Source organism: Theropithecus gelada, chromosome 3 (genome assembly GCF_003255815.1).
Source record: "Theropithecus gelada isolate Dixy chromosome 3, Tgel_1.0, whole genome shotgun sequence".
Lineage (NCBI taxonomy): Eukaryota > Metazoa > Chordata > Mammalia > Primates > Cercopithecidae > Theropithecus > Theropithecus gelada.
Window position 1 is genome coordinate 97878991 of NC_037670.1, and position 22304 is coordinate 97901294.

The following is a 22304-nucleotide window of genomic DNA, read 5'->3' on the forward strand; positions in this document are numbered from 1 at the left end:
GATAGAGGAGCGGGGATGAAGTGGGAGGAGTGAGAGGTGGGGAAGGGGGACGCCAAAGATGACTTTCAGGCTCCGGAAACCTACGTCTTTCAGCCTCCGCTGTTTTTGAGTTGCAAATGATCAGAGAAGGGTGAACTGCAGGCAGCCTGTGTTGCTGCCTGGAAGTAGATTTCCATCTTTCAGACACTAGTTCCAATGGGCCGGGTGTTCTGGAAGGGGGTGGCAGTGGAGAGGAGGATGCTGTGAGCAGAGTTCTTGAAGCTCCACTCCTCTGGGGAAGCCGAGCTGTGTGGGAGCCTTCTTACTGTGCGGGAAGCATGTGAATTGGAAAGGATCCTGAGAGCTGGCTAGTCCCAGTTCCTCTCCGGAAAAGCAGTGGCTCTCGCTTCAGAGATGCGCCCAGCTTTCGCCTGCATCACACTGCAGTAAGTTAAACTGGACATGGTTGGCAAATTGAGTGGTTTCTGGGTATGTGGTGCGGGGGAAGGGAAGCTGAGAAGAAATGGGGAGGAAAGTTAGAGAAGCATAGCTTTGAATTCTCCGTGAAATGTTAAATCGGTTCGTCTCCCTGACTCCTGTCCTAGTTATGCTATAGTAGGGGTGCTCTGTGATTTGCAGGCGGATGCCGCTTGTGTATTAGCTATGCAGAAAGTGCCCTGTCCATTGTGATTTTAGGCAACACAACTGGTAAATGTTTTCTAAATTTAATTCCAAGAGTGGTCTCCTCAAAGTTACCAATGAGATAGCAGCTTGTCTTTTCAAAAGGTAATTCATAAAGAGGTTGGCTTAGACTTTCAAATGCCCTAGTTAATTGTTACAAGTTCCAGTCCAGATTTATTCCTAATCTGTGAACTAAACAAGCAAGCAAGCAAACAAAAGTCTTTGATTTACCTTATCACATTAAAATAAAATGTGAAGTAGGTCTCTAGATAACTGCTAGGCAACAGCCTAGGCCACACTGATGATATGATAAACATTCAAATACTATTTAGTGAGTGTCACATGGAGGGTTCCCTCAATTTCTTCCTGCTGTAATAATCTCCTCCACTTGCTGAACAGTTTCTTTCTTGTGATTTCAAAGTGGAGGTTTTTACATAGATGGCTCTATACTTAGAAACTAAGCAGCATTGTGTTCACTGGCAGAAAATGAAGGCTTAAAACTTTTAAAAAACAACTTCAACTGGTTGCTCAAATTGCAGATAACCAACTCTTCTAAAAACAGGTCAGCAAGGACCAGTCCATTGTAAAGCAAATGACCGAATAAACATGAATGCAAGCAGAATACTGAAGGTCTTTTCTAGAAAAGAGATCAGAAATAATTAATCTAAAAATGTTGGGGTACCTAACCAGGTCCTGACGCATTCACCAGATTTTTATAGTGGTTGTGAGTGGTGGGGAATCCCTCAAGCAGAAAGGAGATATTACACAAAAAAGTTAGACTTAGTTAGATGATCATTGGAGAAAACACTGTATTAGTACATTTTTCTCCAATAAAAATTATTGACAAAACAGAAATTACCTAAAAGAGAATGTAGGATTTTAATCTGGATACGTCCATAGGCTAGCATAAATTCCACAGGATAAGAAGGCTTCAAATTTTATGAAATAACAATTGTGAAAAGCAAAGTAATTCTAAAATAATCTGTCCTTAGAAAAATAGGTAACTAAGGACTACTCTTATCCTATAATTTCAGTTTTAAATTGTGCTACTCTTTCTCTAATCCCCCAAATTTCATGCTTTTACCAAAAATAAAACATGTCAAGAATGTCTTTGGAATTGTGTTGGCTAATTTTCTACTCATCATGAGGATCTCTAGGTATAAAGGCTTACTTAATATTTTTTGGCATTGTTGGAAAACCCAATTTGTTATACGTGATCCATTCCACACACATACATAGTAGCCCTGTGCATAAAGTCTACATGTGACTTTGTGAATCACTGAGTAAAATATAATTCAGGAAATATATTTGCTACAATAGTGCATACATGAGGGTGATTAAATTTTTTTAACACCAATGAGAAAGAGAACGAAAAAGTCTATATGAAGAATAGAAGAATATGGTTGGAAGAAATTTGCAAGCAGTTCCCTAACACTCTAGAGTCAACTATTATTAACTGAAACCTGTATGTAGCTAAAGAGAAGGAAAATTAGGTTAAGATCACTGATGAAAATTTGACAAAATTTTTTAAAATATAGAAACTTATGTAGTTGGAGTTGAGTGGTGGCAATGCCTTTGCTTCATGCTTTCTTGTCCTACTGGTAAGCAAAGCTCCTGTTTTGACTGAGAAGAAGATTATCAAAATCATTTGTATAATAAAACAATTATTTAAATTGTTTTAACAATTTAAGTTAAAACCATTGGTAAGTTTTGCTGGGATAGTATCTGAACTAGTATCCTATGACTGATGCTTTTTCTTGCACACTATTGAAAGAAGGGAGAGTCGTAGCCAGATAAGCCAGATGAAGATAGCTGCTGATCACGAAATCTAATTCTGTCTACTAATAATGACTGTGATGTGATGGATAGACTTGAAATGACATTTTAAGATGATCCTCTCCTGGATGCCACTTCTAGCTGCCTTCAGGAACAGAGCTGTATTTATATATGCACAATGCTGTTGCAGTATCCTCTAAAGAGTAATACCTCTAGCTGGGAAGCACTTGCCCAGAGCAAACTCTAGGAAAAATTGTGAGGAAGCCTATTCCTATTGCCCCTCTCCCAGCAATAGCATTTTCTTTCTCTTGTAAAACACCAGTGCAAATTCTGACCAAGTGAGTCACGTATGGTATGTCCCAATACCACAGTCAATATCTTGGGTATTTACTATGAAGTAGGTTCAACTACTTGATAGCCCTGGATTATTTCCTCATATGCTTTGTTCATCACACAATGAATGAGTAGTGGACGGTTATTTTGAGTGTGGCATTTTCACATACTGGGTCAAGAGCTTTACATATGCCTTCTCATTTATGGTATAACAGCTACAGGAGGGAGATGGCATTTTCTCCCCTTTAGAAAAAACTCAAACTCAGAGGGAATAAACAAATTTCTGAAAGCAACATATTTAGTGAATGCTGGGTTAGAATTAACCACTCAGTGTGACTAACTCTAATTCTTAATTGTTTTACTTCTTTAAAAAAAATTAAAATTGTACTCCATTATGGATCGGGGTGGGGTTGAGCATATTGTTTTGTGGATGCCGTGGGTGGGTAGTTCTTGAGTGGTCTTCTTTCTCTGATGATACCCAACCTTGGATCCACCTAAACTGAAATCCACCTGCATTGACCCCAGATCCAAACTTGGCACACTCACCATTCCAATTTCAGGCTCTGCTTTGGCTACACAAACTCTGAAAATGAACATGGGGACATTGCCAGGAAGGAAGATAATGCAGTTAATATGGGAAGAGAAAAGTTGGAAGACCTGAACACAGACAGGTATAAAAAGAAAATAAGGGAATCATATAGTGGAAGGCTGGTCCAAAAATATGTCCATATTCTTTGTCCTGAGGGACACTAAATAACAAACTCTTTGGATTGTGTGTGGGGTAGAGATCTTTAGTCACAGATAAAGTGCAGACTCAAAACATCTCTTTAAATAGTTGTAAGGTCTTATTACAAAAATTAGATTATGCTTGTCATCAGATAATCTCCTTTATATACTCCTTTTAAAAGTGGAAAAACAATGATTCAAAGAAAAGTGGGGGAGAAAGGCCAGATGCTGACTGAAGAGGTAAAAAAGTAATTGGAAATATCACTGGTTCTTGCATAATCACTTTCTGAAAACGTGCCAGGAAGCAAAAGGCCATCTTTAACTGGTGAGGATAAAAACAAAATGGTTCATTTAGGTAAAATGTGAAGTGTTACAGAGACTAACATGATTACTGTCACTTGTCTTCTTATCACAGAAGACAAACACTAACAAAGAATAAAGTGAAAATGTTATGGGCGTAGAGCCAAACAATATTTTAAGATTGGTCTTTCTCAGCATGCTAAATTTAAACAGCCGAAATTCTTTTTTAAGGATTTTCTGAGTCAACAATTTGAAATGAAGGATTTGCCTTTTAGCAGGGAATTTGTATTGCATTGTGAATTTGAAACACAATGTCCTCAGTCAGTTATTTTTGATTGGCAATATGCCGATCACTATAGATGCAAGGAGCACAAAAGCTGTTACCTCCAAAATCAGAGAAGAAATGGACACGCTTCATAAACTAACTTGATGCTCCTGAGTTATTGTCAGATGTGTACGTGGTGACAGGGCTTTGCAAATACATTCACATTGTTGGCCCTGATTCATTCTCTTGTTATTTGTGACACTTCAGGTTAGGATTGGGAATAGAGTTAGTTTTCAGGGTTGATTTTTGAATGTGGTGCTAAAATCAGCTCTCTTGCCCATTGGCTCTCTTCTTCTTCTAGTTTAAAAATAATGATAGTAACTTTCATTGAGTGCTTACTACATGGCATTTGCCTTTATAAATATCTTGGATATTTAATCTTGATCATACCCTTTTGGGATAATTTTATTATTATCCTCATTCCCATTTTATAAAAGAGCAAACTGAAGGACAACAGGGTTAAGTGACTTGTCACAGTTACAAACTGGTAGGAATAGAGCCAGGGTTTGAACTCAGGCAGTCTAGCTCTGGAGACCACTCTTCTAACCAAAAGGCTCTAAATTCACTATTAACTACCACTGGCTTATTATAACCCTCCACAGTTCACACAATGTTGCACCTTCTTTGTCTCTGCTTACATATGCCTCTTTGTAATTTACTTTTGGACACCCAAACTCCTCTGCCCTCTCTCCATGCTAATGTGTTTCATTTGATAATGTGTCTTTGTCCTTTAATCTCCTACTCTAGTATCATGACACTTTGAGGTATCTAGTTGGTTTCTGCCACGGACCCAACAGTTTTTCTATGTGGTTCCACTGAAACTTGTGCTTGCCTTTATTATTGAATATGCCACGGAGAATTGAAATAATCTGTTTTCTACATTGAGGAAGGGGTTCAAACTTATTTATCTTTGAAAGTTTAGTGCTTAACACAGTGTCTAATATAATATTGGAGCTTAATAAACACTTCTTTTTAATAACTGTATTATTATAGGCTCTAATTCTATCCACTGAAGGAATAGGTAGTCCCACTTCTACAATATTTAGCCTTTGCCCCCTGCCCACCAAAGACAAGAGAATTAGCTTTCAAATAAAAACTATGATGTCTGATAGCAAGTGTGTATTTTAATAAGTAGAAGTCATGATTAGCATAAAATTACTCAGAACACATTTATTACCTTCTATGGTATTATATATTTAGAATACATGGGGCAATATTTTGGAATATGACAGATAAAATATTTATTTCCAGATCATAAAATCAAAATTTTTACTGGTACATATTTTCTGGTTTCAGGTTATTAACATATCTTCAGAGGGGGGAAAAACCCAAATAGTAGAATAAGTGGCTCATCAAAGATGTTTTGCTCTTGTGGGACAATAATGTGAAGTTGTGAAAAGGTGATTTTTAATTGTTTCTTAAACTCTTATTTCCCTTGAGGAAAAACACACTGATTTTAATTCAGTCATAGCTCATAAATTGTGAATCATATCTGCAAGTAGACATTCAAGACTTCACTACCACTAGAGAAAAGTGATGGTTGATGGTGGGAAAATCAATCCAGAAACCCCGTCCTACAAATTATCAGGTTATGTGATCATTCAAATTCTATTTTTAAATGTTTTTATACATTTATTTCATTTACTATTCTAATATTGTATCTATGTGAACTGTATAACACATAGGGCTTTCCAAATACATTTCTTTTTTTAAAGTACCATCTTAGGTCAAACTATTCTATTTTAGTCTTCTTTCTAATCCACATGAATCAGTTATCGAATAATCAGGGGAAGGGCAGATGGGATGAGAATTGCATAGCTATTTAAAATGTCTTTAGAGTTCCATCAATAGAGTAATCTCGGAATGAGTTTCCCCCAGTGAGGCAGCTGGGCTGTGCTTTATAATACACATTTTTTTTTAGAATCCCAAGTTGTGTATTGTGTTTTGATTGTTCATAATGAGATGGAATTGTGAATAAGGGTATGGAGAAGTCAACTCCATATATAATTTCTCAGTGTGAAAAGAAGCTTTGTTGAGTTTCATCATTTTCTTAGGTTTGACTTGAAACTTAGTTTCTGCATTCAAACTGTCTGGATGTAAAATCCTTACTTTTTGGATGAATTTAAGGAAGTAACTTAAATTCTATGCTTTAGACTTCTCCTTGTAAGACAGTGATAATGAAAATGCAATCCATTTCATAGAATTAAATGATTTAATCATGGATGTAAGGGGCTTAAACAGAATACACATAATAAACACTAAAAAGTATTAGCTATTATTTCCAACTTACTTGGAATATTGTCTCAGAGAAAAAATATCAGTAGTAAAGAAAATGTTCTAAATAAAATCTAAATCTAAAAATATTTCTTAGTTTTATATTAATAAAATATTGAGGCTACAAAATTTATTAAATATTATTATAAACACTTTGTAAGATTTCATTACTTACCATTGTGCCCCAAATGTTCTTATTAAACTATAAAAAGTGGTAACTATTAACATACATAAGTTAACCCACACACATAAACTACCCAGAAGAATAGCTGGCATGCAATTAGTCCTCAGAAATTTTAACTCCCTTTCTCTTACCTAAAATGATGATGAAAGGTCTTTCATTCTTTCTTCTCTGATCTTCTTAAAACATAGTTATAGCTGGCCGGGCGCGGTGGCTCAAGCCTGTAATCCCAGCACTTTGGGAGGCCGAGACGGGTGGATCACGAGGTCAGGAGATCGAGACCATCCTGGCTAACACGGTGAAACCCCATCTCTACTAAAAAATACAAAAAAAAAAAAAAACTAGCCGGGCGAAGTGGCGGGTGCCTGTAGTCCCAGCTACTCGGGAGGCTGAGGCAGGAGAATGGCGTGAACCCGAGAGGAGGAGCTTGCAGTGAGCTGAGATCCGGCCACTGCACTCCAGCCTGGGTGACAGAGCAAGACTCCGTCTCAAAAAAAAAAAAAAAAAAAAAAAAAAAAACATAGTTATGGCTATCATCATTTAATATACAAAAGGATATTCTGTTTTGCTCTATATTGACTACTCCGCTATTTGTACCTAAGCATGTTTGGGAAACATGACCTCTGATGTGAGGAAACCTATTAGTTTCTAGATCAAACTCCCTTTGGATTATATGAACTGGAAAGGAGGAAGAAACAGAGGTGCTATAGAAAAACATAACAAGATCCTTGACCTGAAAACAAAACTTCAGGCAGAAAAGATGAGTTTGTAGTTTATTCAGTAACTTATTTTGCTGAGACAGAAAATATAAGGAAGTGTTTCTTGTTTGGCTCTTAACCAAGGAATCTGTTTGTTGGTTCCTTAATGAAAAGAAATAAGGGCTGGGGAATTCTCACTTGTCTTGCCTTTCCTAGTGTGTATGATGGAGATTGTCAGTAATACTCAGCTAGTTCTGGGAAGTCTAAGATTCATATAGAGATATGAAAACTATGCCGTAGGAGACAGAAGTACTTACTTATACCACAGCCCTGTATCCTATTCATCCTTCAGTCATTGATGGGCTACTCTGTCAAGCATTCTGCCAGGATCGGTGAAAGAAGAGGAATGGGTGGAAAAGTTCTCACAGTACTAAAGAGTTACACTTTGGTGGAAGACAGATGTGAATAGACCTAAACAAGGAAACAAGTGCATACTTTGTTGTGGTGATAGTGCTGTGAAAGGAACAAAGAGCTGTTGTTGAGATGAGCAAAAGATTCTATTTACACAATAGGAATAATATAATTAATAGGAGAACAAGCTGGTTTCTGGAGGCATAAGAACCACTCCTGCCCCACCCGCAAACCCCCATTATGCCTTGTTTTCATTGTAGACCTTGTCTGTCTTGTGGACAGTGAGTGTAAGAGGTGAAAGTGAGTAGAAGAGGCTTAAACACCTGAAATAATTTTTAAGACCAAAACAGATGAACTCATAGTGAATCAGAATTTTAGAATTATTAAACAAAACATTTTCATTCTGTCAAAAACATAACTCCCACATTGCTTTTCCTGTTACCTGTATATTATAGGATTATTCAGCTTTGGACAGCTTTTAAAGATTAGAAAAATGCAAGTATTTAATGTTGCTTAGTAACTTCTCTTGCCTGTCATTTTGGGTTGCACATAAACAACTTGTAACTTCCCCACACTTGTCCCAAATAGAAAAAGAGCACAACAAGCTGATGAGTCATTTTGCTATCATGTTGTTCTTAATGAGAATTCTGATTACTAGAAGGGGTGCTCTATTGTTATATAATGTTGTTTGTCATGATATATATTAAAAGTTCCTATTTGGCAAATAGAGATTTCTTCTTTGTTACACATTGAAGATAACATAGCATAAAAGCCATTTAGGGGAAGACTGTCGTTTTACATTGTGATTTTGAATGTACTCTATCCAAACTACTAGACAACATGTTCTGAAAGTAAAGTGATAAGGTTTTTGAGCTTGAAGTGGAAATTTTGTTTTAGAGCTATTAATGCTTTTTTTGTTCAAGCTACCTGCATAACTGCATGGTGGTACATTTGGTGCTTAGGCAATTATATTAGCAAAAAGATAATATCAAAAGTGAAAGAGCACTTTCAGTAAACAAAACAAAACAATGACTTGAATGTGGCTGTAATTATATTGCTATTCTTTATGGCTAGGCAATGTGAATTAGTGACTTTGTAGAAAACAAAACACAAAAAGAATATGTTAGATTTGATGTATTTGTCAATATATAGCAGTGCCATGTTGATAAAAAATTTTTCTCCACTAAGAAGTTTCAAAGTTATATTAAAGAAATTAGAGCCTGTATCTTGTCATCATGGAGCATCTGGATCAAAGAGAAGGTGCCATCCTCTCTGGTTCTTTAATATGTGTTTTGCTGATCCTCATGAGTTAAAATTCAAACTACGTTAAGAGATAAAGAAAGACTGTTTGAGGAATGCTAATACATATGTTAAAAGAGGAAAGGAGAAAGACATCTTCCTTATTTAAATATTAAATAAAGTTGAACAGTTTTTTATTTTAAGAACTTCTTATAGTCCTTCACATGTGAATCAGCATCTCTAAAACAGAATTTAGTATAAACTTCCCTGGCCTTATTTAACCACAGAATCCATCCTTCTGGGAGCATCTATTAATATATATTTGAAAACCCTGGAGCACATTTTAGGAAGTACTGGTCTATTGGCATTTAAATGTTCACTTAAAAGTTTTGAGCACCTACCAGACATCAGAGTAGTAGATTCTGGAAGAAAATTATGAATAGAAGCTGATTTTGACATTATGGAGATCCTATACTGGGAGTTGGAGGAAGACACATGTATAAATTATAATACCATGGGCTATGTGCAGTTGTAGAAGTAGGCGCATGTTGCTATAGGAGATGGGGAGAACAAGAGACTCAGGAATTAATCACAGATAATTTAGAATTTGAGTTAGATCTTGAAGGAAGAATAGAAATTTACTCAAGAAGGGAAAATAAAAGCAATTCCTAAGATATATCTAGAAATCATTATTCTTTTATCCTCTTACAAAAACTGGTATTTCTTTCATTTATTCAAGCATAATTCTAGATTGAACAGTTGGCTATGTGATTAAAGAGATAACGGCAACGAACTAGGAAAGAGATATAAAAATTTGGTGGTATAGATGGGGAATGAAGTCTTGGCATCGCTACAAATCCCTGGGAAGAGAACGTAGAATGAAAAAGGAGATAATTTTAGGAACAAATCTTGACATATCCTAATACTTTTAAAGTGCACTGGAATAGATGAGTTTGCAAAGAATGAAAATGAATTGTCATGGAGGAGGAAAACAGCAACAGAAACCTGGCACATTCTAAAGACCAGGAAAAAAAACGTCTTATAAGAATGACAAAGTAATCATCACTGTTGGATGTTGCTGAGAGGTTAATTGAGATGAGAACTAAAACATACCCATTGGATTTGAACACTGGAAGATCACTGGTGATTACAGCTAAACATGTATTGCTGGAGTGATGAGGGGTGAAACCCAGACAAAAACTTGTTGAGTGAGTAGGAGTTCAGGAAATGGAGACAGAGTGACTCATTCGAAGAGTTAATCTATGAAGGTTTAGAGAAAGGTAGAGCTGTTTCTGGAGAATAATAGAAGTTTGAAAGAGCTTTTACTTTTCTGAATTGGGAACTTTTGATTATGTTTAAACATCTATGAAAAGTAGGGTGTGAATAGAAATATGGGGGGGATCAACATACACTAGGGCCTGTAAGGTGTGGGGTGGGGGGAGGGAGAGCATCAGGAAGAATAGCTAATGTATGCTGGGTTGAATACCTAGGTGATTGGATGATCTGTGCAACAAACTACCATGGCACACATTTACCTATGTGACAAACCTGCACATCCTGCACATGTACCCTGAACATATATATATATGTATGTATATATGTATATATATGTATATTTATGTATACATATATATACATATACGTATATATACATATATACACATATATGCATATGCATATATATACACATATACACACACGTATATACACATATATATGTATATATACACACACACACATATATATAGGATGTTGGTTGACTTTGACTAGAAGGTACACTGCCTATAAAGAAAAAGCAGAGAAAAGAAAGAATATATCAATTTGAACAGGTATTTAGGTTTTACAGCCGTAAGTTAGATATTTTTTTTAATTTAAATTTTCTCTGTAGAGTTTGAACAAGGTGGAGAAAATTTGAAGTTTATGGATAAAATTAGACAGATCTTGGACCAGAGTCATGTATTGTGATCTAGGTTGTTTTGTGGGGGCAGGTACGGGTGGATATTTGACAAGATGATCATGAATTTATAATGATTACAATTTACCTTAATGTATAACTTTATTCATATTTATTTATATATGTGTGTGTGTATATATACATATATATATATGTTTTTCATTTTGCCTTGACTTACATTACCACCATCTACCCCTCAGTGACATCTATTATCTTCCTTATTACTCTTTCTGATTTAGAAGTCTGTATGGTAATGTTCCCTTATTTATATCTCTTGTCATCATTAGGATTGGTTAAAGTACATAGGTAAGGTAAGTCAATTATCCTTGGCAGAAATCCCTTAATCACCTTACCTTCATTGACATTCCACATCTTTCCATATTATCCACCGGGCATTGCCTCCATTCTGGATCTTGGTATTACCTGGAACTTCTCCACTTTGAAATCATGAGATACTCTAAATGATCACATTGCTCTCTCTTCCTCCCACCAATATCCAGTAGCTTGACCACCTCATTTTCTTCCATGACTTTTTTCTCATTCTCCCTCCCCTTACTGTCCAAACAATACCTAGTATACAACACAAATAGCTCTCTTGCACAAATCTTTATTTCCCTGTATTACTCTTTTCCTTCCTTTTTCTATCTGGCAAAATCCTTACCCTTTCTCAGTTGAGCAATCTGGCGTTGCATTTTCAACTGGGTTATTGAATGCTATTGAAAATCACAAAACTATGAAAACTGGTGTCATAATAAGTCTATGATCTCTCACCTCAGTCTGACCCTGATAATTCTTCTAAATGTCCACGTTTTATTTTCTTTTCACTGTCCACAGCAGTTTTCTTATAGAGCCCTGCTGCCCATGTACTTCGTATTTTCTTATGAAAAGAGAGATAAGCAGTTTGACTTCTTCTTTGTGTCATTTATTTTTATTTTGGGTACTGGCATTTAGACATTTGAATTAAATTTGGATTTTAATTTAAAAATCATTAATATCCACAACGACTTTAACCCTACTTCTCTCTACTCACCACCTTCTCTGCATCCCTTACTTTTAGGCAAAGCTTCATAGCATGGTCCTTCTTTATCTCTTCAACAATGTCTATTGTCACCTTGTTCTCTTCCAATCTAATGTTCCTTTGACATTAAGCTGCTTATTCATTCTTTCAGTGCTGCTTTTCCACTTTACTTGCACTCCTATTGTGTCTCTGGTTCTCTGTTTTTTTTGTTTGTTTGTTTTTGTTTTGTTTTGTTTTGTTTTCCAGTGGTTTGAACATTGCCTGGCACAAAACAGGTACCTAAAAAGCACTGAATAAATAGGTGAACTCTAATAATGCATCTTTCTTGATTGGGGATGATGAGTTATCTCATAAAGCATCTCTCTGGGTCAATAGTGTTTTTTATTGTTTTGTCTACTTTATTAAAGAGGTAAGTGACTATCTTCTTCATTCTCTGAAATGCACTACATTGTAGTACAGAGTTTGGTACTATTCGTGGTTTCGGGCATCTACTTGGTGCTTTGGAATGTATTCCCTGTGGATAATGTGGGATTACTGGTACATCCTCTTGGTCCATTTATCAGTATGGTTTGTATTGATGCTGAACAAGTACCTGTACATTAGCATATTTTCCCCTCTTTTATATTTAACAGTAATACCTATGTTTTCTCATTCTGGAGATAATATTCAATAATGCTATTATATTTGAAAGAATGAAATTATTTTTAATTCGACTAAGTGTAGTCATTGGAACTTTATTCAATTTCAGAAGCATAAGTTAGATTTAGGGATTTTTTTTTCTTTTTTTCATTTGTGGCGTTCTGTGAATTGGTCATTGGTATTCAGATTGTGAGCCTGGATATAAAGAGGAGGGATAAATGTTATTTTCAGTGTCTGACAAGAACAAGCATGGAGGCTTCGAGGTCTTACAGGAAGTAAACAGAAGGCTAAGAGGTCACACACATGGGAAGAATAAATGATTAGCTGGTGTATTTTCCCCAGTGCTATGTCGCTTTCTCAGAGCCTCATTTAAATGACAATATGCCCATGGTAACAGAAAGAAAACATTTTTCTCAGACATATCCCATATTTACTATGTGAACTGTGGAGAAATGCTTATTAAAGATTTTTGTCATAGTTTCCAGGTTCAATTCAGGAGTGGGTGGTCACTTGTGCTAGGACTTTGTTTCTTACAGCCCTATCCTCACATCATTCTTTCCATGGAAGCAAATATTATCTAATGAGATAAGTGAAGGCATTTTAGGGGAAAAGCATGATTTATAGCAAACTGTAGCTTCAAATGGATTTATCCATAGTAGTATACTAGTCTATTTTGCAAGTGTACATTTCTCATCTATCAAAAATCATGTTATTTAGCTTCAGAAATCATAAAATGAGATTGTCCCTGGAATAACTTTTAAATATCTGGCTTTTCTTGCTTATGTAATTTTACGTAAGCTATATAAATAGGGTTAGCTGCGACCTAAAAAAAGTATACTCAGTCATTTTGTCTGAAACACAATATAGCATGTGCCCTCATTAATTTTATCTATGGGATTTTTAATGGTATAACTTCGCAAGTTAATGAAAACGGTATGGAATGAAAACACTCTCAGGCTGAGGAATATCATTAGATTTTATAATTAGGTAAATTCTGACAAGTTGCTGCATTTTTAAATGCATACTTGTTTTACTTTTCCTCTTTTTCATTGGTTTTAGACATCACCCAAAGGGGTTAATATATTTCTGTATTATATTTATCGCAGGCAAAACAGAAAAATAATTGAAAAACTTATTTGACTTTGAAGAAATACTTCCTTGACAGGTCTGAGTTAAAAATTATGTCTGCTTCTATCAAGTCAAAGTCATCCCTATCTTATGCTGTTCAGATTCCAATTCCATACTTTTTGTTTTTGTCGGTTTGGAGTGGAATTTTATGTCTTTATTTTAGGACTCTTTTCCTTTCCATTTCAACTTTAGATTGCTTAGAGATTGAGTATAAACTATTAATCGATCCCTATGAAACTTGTTTTTTCTTTTACAATGGGAAAAACTTTGGTGGTCTGTTACTACCCAAAGATTATTTATTCTTTGCTAGCTGGATACGCAACTCCAGTTTCCCAAACCAAGCACTGTTTTGTGAGATGAGCTTCCTCTCCCATCTCCCATCTCCTTTTCAAGTGGATTTTTCAGTGGGCCATAACCAGGCCTACCACACTGGAAGTTTAGATGGTCTAAGAAAGCACTAAGAAATAAAATGCAGAACTGTTTATCTGAAATGCGACAAGAAGCTCCCCAAAAGAGGCTAGCCCTTTAGTCCTGACACAACCTCCCATTCAGATGATTATAAGAGATCAAATTCCCATATTTTGCACTTTGCTGACTGAGAGGATTGCTCCCTCTGCATGGAATGCTGGTAGAGCTGAACTTTGGATATGCCCTTGTGTGGAATAAAACCAAGCCTCAGGGAGCATCTATTCACTTGCATTCTTAATCTTGTGTTTATTCTTCACAAGGATAATTTGCTGGTATGATAGTAAATCAAAGTGAATGCTAAACATAGCTGAGTCATGGTCCTCATTCTTGCCAATGCTAGAACCTGAACAGCCTTTTTGTTCTGACCAGCTTAGAGTGTTTTGTGGACTGGTTCCTACACTTCTAACTGCTTTTAAAATAATGTAATTAACATTTCCTGGCTGCTGCAATCCATGGTGTTACTCTTTCACCCAGAATCAAACATCCAGATGCAAGCTATATAGTCTAGCTAAGTGTTTTCAAAATCATTAAACTTAGAAAATTATGACAGGCCAGGAAATATTAGGCTAATCAAATAATTATGTACTTATACTTCCCAATTTCAATATTTAAATAAGAAGCTTCAAACACTACCTAAATGTAGCCACCTTTGAAACTTAATTTCACAACGATATTCTACCCTGACAGTTTTCAGATATATAATACCTTCTTTACACAAAGATGAAAGTGAAGGAATAGAACCAAGGGAAATTTTGAAGAATTAACAAATATTCTCTTTTAGATTGCTCAGTCTTTTATTGGTATTCCAGTTTCACTTTGCTTTTAAATCTACCAGTGACGTTTTATTTTCCTTATACTAGCAAATAAATAAGGGGGATATCATTTATATTTTCGCTATAAAGCCTGAAATGCAAAATGAAATGTAATGTATTCTAAGCAATGATTGATCTTCACAAGTTTCAGATGTACGGCTCCTTATTCACACAAAGAGGAAAATGAAGAGGGACAATACTTTAGGATTTAAGATGCCCATAAGGAAGAGGACTCTTTAAGTATGGGTGAGAGGGGTATGGCTATGTTTGCGTAGGAAATTTCAACACTGGTGTATGGAATGAAAAGAGCCCATGTGTTTAGAATAGTATCTACCATATCATGCCTACCTTTGGAGCCTCTGTCTCTGTGTTTCCCACTACTTCCTTAGCCAGTTACCATCTGCTATCAGCATGCACCATACTTAAATTGGCCTTAAAATGATTTGATAACTTCCTAATTATTAAATACATTTTCCTTTTACCAGTTCCTGTCATTCTCACATTTCCTGTTTTTAATAGATTTACACCTTGTTGCAACTCTGTCCTTCTTTGTCATTGTTAAGATTGCACTATTCTGATACTATTTCTACTTATTCAATCAGTCAAAAATCATTTAATAATTCCCATTCAACAGGTATTGGGAAAACAATGGTAATTAAACACATAAGAAGTTTCTGTCTCCATTGAGTTTTCAGTGTAGTGACAGTGATTGATATTATCTGTGATGTAATTTCACAAATATATTTTGAGCAGCTACTTGATGCCAGGTGCTGTTCTAGACACTGGAAATGCAGTTTTAAAGTAGCATATTTTAAAATTTACATTTTCTTGGAGGAGATAGCAAGTAAAAATTAAATATGTGATACAATTTTATATATATGTCATGAAGAAAATAAGTCAGGGCAAGAGGAACAAGAGTGATGGAGAGTGGGTGCTATTTTAAATAGTGTGCTATTTTAGATTTATTTTTAAAATGTGTTCCATTGTTCTATTGACATAATATATTTGAAATGTCTCTAAGATTTCCAAGTGATGATGTTAAGTAGACAGTGTGTATATGAGGCTGAAATTAAGGGGAGTTGTTGGAGACAAAAATCTGGGAGTTGTTTGTAGACCTGTAACCAGAAGAGACCCCCTAGGGACTGAGTGTACATGGAGAAGAAGGTCCAATGCTAAGCCTTGGAGTAAACCAATTTTTTGCATTAGAGAGTACAGAAATCTGCAAAGTAATTAAGAAGGAACAGGAAGAGAAAGCCAAGAGAATACATTGCCCCTGGTGCCAAGAAAGGAAATGTTTCAAGAAGAAAGAGCTGTGTCAATTGCTACTGAGAAGATCAGCAAGATGATTGCGGATCAACTACAGGATTGGGAAAGATAGATCTTTGCTGGCCTTTTAAAGGGAAATTTCAGTGGTGTGCTGGAGTAAAAGCCTGATTAAGCCAGGTAAACTGTGAATTGTTGGTGTTAAAGTGGAGAGAAAACATATAATAACCACACAATTAAATAGTAAATCACATTAGAAATGTTCTGAATAACACAGTATTATCTGTCCTAGTGAAGAAGATTGGAAAGGCTTTTTGAAGAAATAATTATAAACTGAGATTTGATGGATGATCGGTATTAACTAGATAATAAAAAGAATGCAGAAAAGCGTGTAAAAACACTTTATTGCAAGACTGACTTAAGAGCTAGAAGTCCATTTTGGCTGGAGTGGGTATGATACGAGATTAAGCAAGAGTCAGATGGCACAAGGCTGTTTTATCTTTAACCTTAGAGCATTGGAAATAATTGAGGATTTAAGGGAGGTGAGGATATGTGGACAGCATAATTTATGTTTTGATAGGATTACTCTAGCTGCAATGTGCTGGATGAACTGCACGTCGGCCAGATGGAAGGTGGTAGCCAGTCAGCCATTGTAGTAATAAAGGTGAGTGATTATTTTAGCCCGGATTACTGCAGTAATGGTGTCAACAGTGAGAAAGATAAATTGTAGTGATATTTATGACGTGAAATTGGCAGGGCTTGTGATAGTCTGAAATGAATATATGAGGAAATGATGTAGAAAAGTCAAGAATGACCTTTAGCCTTCTGGTATTTGCAACAGGGAAGCCAGTGCCTTGTACCAATTGAGAGAGAGTTTGAACAGAAGTCTTTGGTTTGCTGTTATTTTTGTGTCTCATGAATTCAGTTTAAACGTGTTGAATTTGAAGGACTTTTGAGCTATCCTCACCTACCTACTAGATTTTTCTGTCTATATATCTTGCTGTCACCTCAAGAATAGTACCAAAACTGAGTTTATCTACATCCTTCCAAACATTTCTTCCCATGTTCGGATCTCAGTCACCTTGAAATGGTCCCTCTTTCTAGTATCCTCCCAGCTTCCGTATTGGCTAATTCAAATTATATCTTTTAAACTTTTCTGTCTCTATTGCCTCTCACATTCGTCCTTTTCTTTCAATTTCTGCCCATACTAGACAATTACAAACTCCTACATTTCACTCGACTGTATTCTTAACTTGCTGTATGGTTTCTTCATTTCTAACCAATTCTTGCTTAATACTTGCATTCTATCCTCCTCCCTATCAATTTTCTTGTACAGGGTTTTGATTTTACCATGTTCTTGCTCAAAATAATTCAGTAGATCCTTCCTTTATTTTTTGTAAGTCAGTCATAGATTCACCTTGGCCTGGCATTCAAGCAAAAAGAAAAAAAATCTGTAGATTCCCCTTAGCTTGCTACAATTGTTTAGTATGGTGATTAAGAAAGACTTGGTTTAAATCCTGGCTTTAGCACTTACTAGTTGTCTGATTTTGATTAAATAATTTAATCACAATGTTCAGTTTTTCAAATGGGATTAATAATAGCTACTCATTAAATTGCTGTTTTAAGGCCTAAATCTATGATATTATGGATTATCCAACATAATCCATAAATTATCTTGGCACAGTCCATGGTACAAAGTTAGCATGAATTGATGCAACTCCTATTACTAATCTATTAATAATAGAGTAATTTTAACCGTGCCCCATACATGTATGTAGGCACATTTAACCACTTAATGAAGCACACCTTTTATTTGGTCTCTATGTGCCACTTTATACTCCTTGCATTCTTCTTCTTCTCTCACAGCAGTTGACCCTCCTCACAACGGTTTCTTCCTAATTTCTTCCATCTTTCCAGGAGCAGCTCTATTCTCCAAGAAACATTATTTTCTCTCCCAACCTTTTCTTCATCCACAACTTCAGGTTCTGTTATTCCACCTTTGTATGTATTTTGATGTTAATCTTGTTTGCCTCCTGTATGTCTGTAGCTTTCTTAGATCTTCTACTACATGGTTGTCCTTGAGTATAGGAAATTTATTTGTGTAGTGCCCATAGTTATAACAATATTTGAGAAAAGGTGATTGCAGTGTTAGGAGTCCCTTCAATTACATGTATATATTCTCTCCTTTCCTTCCTACACAGACTGATTTTGGCTCTACTCATCATTCAAGGAACATCAAGTTACCTCGCTCAGATGTTTCTTAAATATAGGAGCTTTCAAGTCAGCAATCATCTAAACCAATCAAGGCTAATGCATTTTTATGTGCTCCCAGGAAGTCTAAGAGCATTTCAACTAAGCCCTTCTGTCAGTGATGGGCCTGCTTCTGTGTTCTAAGTCCTTAGTTTTTTGTTGTTTTTCATTTTCTCTGAGTTTTATGTAATTTAAAGAAAGCAGGCTTCAGATAAATCATGAAGTTAATACTGTTTCACTCAGAGATCTCTAATCATTGGCTTCTTAACAAAAAGTGGCACGAAAGAGAATATTTAGTGTCTTTTCTGTTTCCTACCTAATTTCCTCTGGTCTAAGTTCTGACAACGGCCTTTGGAGCATGAGTTGCTGTTTTGTAGGATGTTCTAAAACATGAATCAGGATTGATTCTTATTTTATTCATGGCTATACTTGGCGGTAATTTACAGAGCCTGAGATGAGGGTTTATTTTTCCCCTCTGAAGGTTTCAGGGATGTTTTTGTCAGGATTTGGAAAATGTGCTCAAGGAGCAGAGTGATAAATTGAGTGCTGCCTCAGAAAAAGTCAGGCTGTCAGGGAACATATTTATCTCCACGTTTGGGAAGCAGGCAGGAGAAGTACAGATATTTTAAAAAGCTGTGTGAAAACCTTCTAAGGTAAGGGACAAGGTCAATCTGATATGGCTTTCTATCCATTTTATTTATAACTAAAGGCTGCCTGGACATAAAGAATGAACTGAAATTCACAATCATTCAAGGATGGACTTTTTTTCTCCTGTAATACTGAGGGAAAATGGATAGTTAAATGGTTCAGTTTCAATAATGGATATAGTATAAGAGAAATAAATAATTATATTAAAAATTCTTTCAGTGTTGCCTGGAACAAGGGTCTGATTGTATTTTTAAATAAAGTTTTATTGGAATATGGCTGAATTCTTTTGTTTACATATTTTGTAGGACTGTTTTTGCACTGCAACAACAGAGATCACTAGCTGCAACACAGACCTATTGGCCCACAAACTCTAAAATATTTTCTATCTGGTACTTTAAGAAAAAGTTAATTGACGCCAGGTCTAGAAGGACACTTTAAGATTCAAAGATGTTTATTCCTTTTGATTCACTTTGTTTTCTATAATGACATTAATACAGAGTTGGCTCTCATTGTGAAAACTGGCAGAATAGTGATGGAAGCAGGTATTTATTAATTGGTGGTGTATTCTACCGATTCACTTGTTTGTTGGGTATAATTGGGTTTAGAACAGGGCTAAAAGTGAAAAGAAAATAAATTTATATGTACTTCATTCACTACAGCATTTGTTATGATCTTAGTTAGATGTGGCACATAATTAGGTATTATTTGCCGAGCTCCTGAATCCACTTCTGTGCGCAAAATGCCAATTAAGGCTTTAAGTTCAGGTCTCTCCTTTTCATAAGAGGTTCCGAAAAAGGGACTCTCAAATTTCTTCAAAAGTATGAATAGTCACAGTGGTTAATACAAAACCACATGGCTCTGAGTGTACACTCCAAGGAAAAATCTTGCAGCTATCTCAATCTCTTTATAACTAAGTATCATCTCTATATCTCTGTCTTCATCTCTATGTGTATATGTGTGTATTCTCCCATTTTCATATTTATTTTAAAAAGCTAGAAAATTTGATTTCATTCAATATATTATAGATCTACATATTTTGTGTTATAGTATGCATTTGTTTGTGGTTCACTGACATTCAGTGATACTCATTTAATCAAACATTACCACTGTGCTCCATCCCAAAGGTGAGCAAAATGGCTTGCTTCCTAATTTTATTGAGGCTCCATACTTCAGGGGAAGACAGACTCTTAAAACTTTGCAAACAAATATATAGATATATATTATATACATGTATACATATATGTATATATGTAACATTTATAAGTAAATTACAAATCTAAGTTAGGCAAAGACAAGAAAGGAGGAGGAGAAAATATATCCCAGAAAATATCTTTATACATTCATGATTATAACCAAGTACTCCACTGTAATAATGTTACCTTTTTTCTGGAAAGCATGCTTTCACATCATCAAAAATGACACAACTTTTCTATTCTTCTTAAATCTTCAGCCATTACCTTTCACCCTACTCTCAGATAACCATATTCTGTATTTCATATAGAAATAGAAAATGAATAATATGTCAAAAGATACCTGCGTGCCTGTGTTTATTGCAGCACTATTTAAAATAGCAAAGATTCAACCTACGTGTCCATCAACCAGATGATAAGATAAAGAAAATGTGGCATATATACACAACGTAGTACTATTCAACCATAAAAAAGAATGAAATCATGTATTTTGCAGCAACGTAGATGGAACTGAAGGTTATTATCTTGAGCAAAACAAGCCAGACATGGAAAGGAAAATATTGCATACTCTTACTCATAAGTGGTTGCTAAAAACTGTACACATGAATATAAACAGTGGAATGATAGACAATGGAGACTCAGAAGGGAGGAAGGATGGGAAGAGAATGAAGGATGATAAATTATGAATGGGTCAATGCATGTTGTTCTGGTGATTGATACACTAAAAGTTCTGACTTGACCACTACACAATCTATGCATGTAACAAAATTGCACTTGTACGCCAAAAATTTACTTAAATAAGAAAAAGAAAGTAGAAATTAAAACATTAAAACAAAAAAAAATCAATACTACTTACTAATCTATAAATCTACCTCATCCCTACTCTTTCTACTCTTGCTATTGTGAGCAAAGAAGATATGGTCCTTGTGTGAAATTCAAGACTCTGGTATAAACTCTGACTGTCAAACAATGCCCTTTTGCGGACTACATCCTTCAAGTATGCATTCTCATTCCCTCCCTCTTTCTTTCTCTCTTATCCTCAATTTCTCTTTACCCTCACACTCCCAAATACATCCACATTTACTTTCTCATTTTTTTAACTCCAAACTTTCCTTCTCTCTATTAATCATCTTGAGACCATGAAAATCTCTTGCCTGGGAATCTTCTGTTGAAGTAGAATTTTTTTAAGTTAAAAATATAACTTATATAAAAAATACAAAATGAGCTTATTTCAAATATGTTATTTGGCTCATTCATTAATAAAGGAACTAGTAAAATAGCAGGAATGATTCAAAAAAATTAAGAAATGTGAGATTTATAGAGTTGAACAGTTAAAGGAATGCAGAAATAAATTTGCCAAAGGTTACTGGAGTGGTTAATGGTGTACAAGGCAATATATACTAACCTTTGGGTTATGGTATAAAAGTCATTTGCACTTCTTTTGGATAAAAAAAAAATTAAATTTTTCTGAAAGAAGAATCATTAGCATTTTACTCAATCTTCTACAGGTTAACAAAGTATGGCTCTTAAAGAGTTCAACATATTCAGGTCAATAGGAAATATGAAGTTGAAGAAAGGCACACAACCCTACAAAATCAGAAATCTCCACCACAGTGTTCCTGGTATAAAACAACCAGCATTCTACAAACATAATATCTAGCAATCTTTTTCTTTTTCTATTTCCTAATGCTAATAAATGTTTATGACTTCATTGTTCGGCATACACTTTTAATTCCCAATTTACTTTTGAGAAAATGGCAAGAATGTTCTTTTTGTAATTTTGTTACATAGAAATTTAAAATATCTTAGAAAATTTATCTTAATAAAAATCAAAAGCAAGTGACTTGTTGAGAGAAAATACTTGTCATAATAGGCATTTCCCTAGTGTTCAAGGATGTACTAAAATGCTTCAAAAAAGGTGACAGAACTACGGAAATAATTCAACAGAATAAGAGCAATCAATTTATAGTGGTGACTGAAATGGCCAAATATGTGAAAAGATGGTCAACTT

The 22304-nt window shown here is 35.3% G+C and overlaps 1 protein-coding gene across 18 annotated transcripts in view; it reads left to right on the forward strand.

Moving 5' to 3' along the window:
• DGKB (diacylglycerol kinase beta) overlaps positions 1-22304 on the forward strand; it is an 837327-nt gene that overhangs the window by 71261 nt on the left and 743762 nt on the right. For 8 of the 18 annotated variants that reach the window (XM_025380370.1, XM_025380372.1, XM_025380381.1 and 5 more), the window contains exon 1: positions 92-425. The exons of the other annotated variants lie outside the window; for them this stretch is intronic. The gene's annotated coding sequence lies outside the window, so the exon portion shown is untranslated. Of the gene's footprint in view, positions 1-91; positions 426-22304 lie in introns of those variants that run through there. 18 annotated transcript variants of the gene reach the window in all.